We start from the raw sequence: 4245 nt of genomic DNA, 5'->3' as shown, positions 1-4245 counted from the left end.
TGACTTCAGTTTATCTACATCTTAGGGATGGTATGCACCTGCACATACTGAGTTGTCTGTACACATTAACTCATTCTTAACTAACATGAACTCATGAATTGTTAATGCATTGTTATGTCATGACTACTTTGAGGGGCACATCATGATTAACTCATTCTTAGCTACTCATAGACTAACATGAACTCATGAGTTGTTAATGTATTGTTATGTCATGACTTTGAGGGGCACATCATGATTAACTCATTTTGAACTACTCATAGACTAACATGAACTCATGAGTTGTTAATGTATTGTTATGTCATGACTTTGAGGGGCACATCATGATTAACTCATTTAACTACTCATAGACTAACATGAACTCATGAGTTGTTAATGTATTGTTATGTCATGACTTTGAGGGGCACATCATGATTAGCTCATTCTTAACTACTCATAGACTAACATGAACTCATGAAGTTAAGGCACATTATTGTAAAAGTATTATTAATTAGATGTCTACACAATTTGCTCATCACTTATCCGATGCCAGGAGTGCTATGTGTTTAAACTGTACATTATAATATGAGGGCAGAATACACAATAATTACTGACACAATAAAGCAATAACAAAAACCAGACCCAGTATAGAAGAATAAAAGCATCATCTGTAGGCTAAAGCTGAGTTTTTATTTGGGTGGTAATGTCTGCTTCACGAGTACATGTTATTGTGATAATTTGGCTTTTAAGGGCAATTGAGCGGTGCCTTAAGGCCCGATGCACTGTTACCACTCACAGTCAAAACATGAATAATGAACACGTAATTAATAACAGGTAATAAACAGTTGTTTTTTTTTTATATTGTGCTTTCCTTGAGGAAGATAATTATTCCAAATATAATATGGATAATATATAGATAATTTACATTCAATGGTGTTTTTCATGTACACTAAAGGTATTCTTATTCAGAGTGACTTATATTTAGCTTAATGTAAAGTGTTAATTAATACATTAATTAACAAAAATGTACTAACAAGTAATTAAGGTAGCCGTTATTCACACATGAACTCATGTAACTCATGCTGTAGTTAAGGTTAGTTCATGATTAGTTTATGCATTAACTCATCATGAGTTCATACTAAAGTAATGGTTAATTTACATATTAGTACATCATTATTCATGTACTATTATTGTAAAGTGTTACCGAAAAAATGAAAACAAAACTTTCACTGCAGCAAATTATAAAAGCAACACTGCATGCTTGTTTTGGAAACACAACGTGGCGTCTCTCTGCCGTCCGAACACTGTAACATTAATGAATATGCACAATAGAGCGTGCTGATTGGTTTGAACCAAGCCTTACTAATGCATTAATGCTGCACACTCAGAGACGTAATACGGTACTCCCAGGTACAGAAGTCCAGTCTACACGCTGGAACACACGTTAAGATCTCATGGCCGTGACGCAGCTTCAAAAATTAGTTTTAAAGTGGAAGTACGAATTTGCTCAAAATAACGCAAAAACAACCAGTTTTCACTTTTTTTGTGAAATATATGTGTCCTAATAGTGGTTTTAGCAGCATGGGACACATATATGACTGTCAACAGCTAAAAAAAAAGTGTCTTGGTGTTTCGTGACCCTTTCAAGGAGGAGGGCATCTCAAAGATTCACCTGACTTGAACCCCATTTAACACATTTGGGATCAGCTACAGTTGAGTGCAAGCACACCAGGTCCCTCCAGGAACCTGTGTGAAGTTGAAAACAGCCCAGAAGCATACAACTTCAGCCTAGAACCTCTCGAACGAAGCTAACCAAACTTGAAAAAGTATTTTATACAGATTAAGAGCTTCTGATCTGCATCATAAATGGTGGAGGATTAAAAACCTGTTGCACCAAAGGTTGTACCACCTCAGAGGAGACTTAGGCCATACTCACACTAGGTACAGTTGCCTCGAATCGGGGCAAAGCACGCTTGTCTCCCCTCCCGTCTCCCCCGACGGCCCGCACTCACACCACAATCGGGCCTGGGCACGCTTACGTCATTGATGCTGCGCTGTTCAGTGAGAAGCGTTCTCACTCAGGAGCACAGTGGAGATTTCTCTATTTATATAGTTTCAGTCGTTTGATATGCAGTGACATGTAGTCAAATATTTCGCCAAACAGTCCTTAGGGATGCAGTAACACGCAGTCAGATATTTCCTTGAACAGATCCGCCACTTTTGGCACTCATAAACACTCATAAAGCCCTCATGCTGCAGGAATGAGGAGGTCTGCTGAAGGTGCGCAGCTGTCGTGCAGTGAGGAGTTTGCGTCTTTAATAAGCTACGTCAGTTTGCGTTCACTGAACAGTAAGAATGATTAATAAATCTATATGAAACAGTCCCTCAAAGTCACGTCTTGCTTTTAGTTTCGGGCTTTGGCACGTTTTGCACTCACACTACAAACGTACCCAAGACAACAAAGCCCAAGTGAACTGCGCTCAGGCCCACCTCTTCCAACCGGGCCAGGGCCAGCCAAGTGAACCGTGCTTGAGCCCGATTCAGCGCACTCACACTTTGAAACGATCCGGGAAATGGGCCTGGGCACAGTTTGGATAGCATAGTGTGAGTAGCCCCTAAAAGAAGTACCCTGTTCTGGGGTACAGGAATACTCTCACCATGCCAGTGTAGTGGGATCACCTGGTGTCATCACAAGTGATTTTTCTATTATACAATCGTATAACTCTTGGGTGTGTATATAAGGGAGGATTTGGGTGTGTGTTTGCATACTGAAGCACCGCTTGTGCGTCACTAACGGAGTCCCGCTGGTTCCGCCTCTGCCCCTTCCGTTCCTGCAGGTAGACATTGTTTTGCTTTCCCTTTAGCGTCGGGTTATGTAATGGTTTTTAACTGGCTGTATTTAATTTCTTACCGTCTGCAGATAAGATTGGCTGTAGCCTTTGTTGCTGTCACCCCAGCTGGATCGCTTTTTATTCCTGGGCTTTGTTTTAATCTACAAATGCGTCCGTGAGTGTGTGTTGCTAAAGTGGCTCGCAAACTACAGGTATGTACGTTATGCTTTCAATACTTATGCGCTGATCTGTCCAGCGACTTAACATCTTGTCCTTTTAGTAAGGATAACTGCGTGTGGGCACACCGAGGGAGCAACATTAGTGATACTGCTGCTTTTATAGGCCGCTGCTTTTATAAACCACTGCTTTATAGACTGCTGATTTTATAGACCACTGCTTCATACCACTGCCTTTATAGACTGCTGCTTCATACTGCTGCTTCATTACTGCTGCTTTGTATTGCTGCTTTGGAGTCCGTTTGATGCGTGCTTCATTTATCTGAGACCGGATTAATGTGCGAACCTTAACGTGAAGATTCCGACTATTGTACTGTGAATCACAATAACAAAAACTCAAATTGCCTTCACACTGAGTACTTGCACACTAGTAGTAGCTGATACATTTCGAGTGCGTGGATTCATTTGTGTTTTCTGGGCTTCATTATTTTTTCTTTTTGTGCCTAATTCATTGTTTGATTTGTGCTTCCTGTGGGAAGTTTATTTTTTTGAGTTAATTGGTTATTATTATTATTATTATTGTTTTTGTTGTTGTTATTGTTTTCATCATTACTGTTGTTTGAGTTTTGCTTGCAAGGGGAATTTTATGAATCTGTCTTTTTGGGGAATTTCTGTGTTCATTTGTATGAGATTGTGACTGTACGATTGTTAACTGTCATTTTTGTTTTGTAGGAGCTGAGGCTTCCAGGCAGGCCGTTAGTTGTCCATCGTGCGTTGGTGGGATACGACACTGAGTGCAGTGTGTGTGTTGTGTGCTCACGTATGCTTGTGTGCGTGTGTGTGGTGCACTTGCGGTAAGACCATTTGTAATTTTGTAGAGTTTGGTGCTGCGTAACTAGTTTACCTGCCACTGGTAAGCCTCTACTCCTCCCATTGTTGTGTTGTTATTGTCTGTTATTTATGTGATTGTGCGGCTACTATTAGCTACCAAGCTTTTTTTAAAAGAATTTTTTATATTGGATAATTAAGGAAAATAAAATTTTGTATTTTTGGTATTCACGTCTCATGCCTTTTTCTTCACACAAAGAACCTGTGTTAAATTCCCTGTGATCAGGGTGGCCTAGTCAGCTTTAATTAAATTTAGTATTTTTCTCCCAACTTACCGCTCCTCTACATTCTTGCGTAGTCGGCAGGGTAGTGTGTTTGATAATTGGTTTGAGACGTGGATCCATTTTAGATACATTGTGTGTTTTCCAGTGTAA

Source organism: Danio rerio, chromosome 11, assembly GCF_052040795.2.
Source record: "Danio rerio strain M-AB ecotype USA chromosome 11, GRCz13ab, whole genome shotgun sequence".
NCBI classification, from domain to species: Eukaryota; Metazoa; Chordata; class Actinopteri; order Cypriniformes; family Danionidae; genus Danio; species Danio rerio.
The sequence above is the reverse complement of the archived record's forward strand: the minus strand, read 5'-3'. Positions refer to the sequence as shown.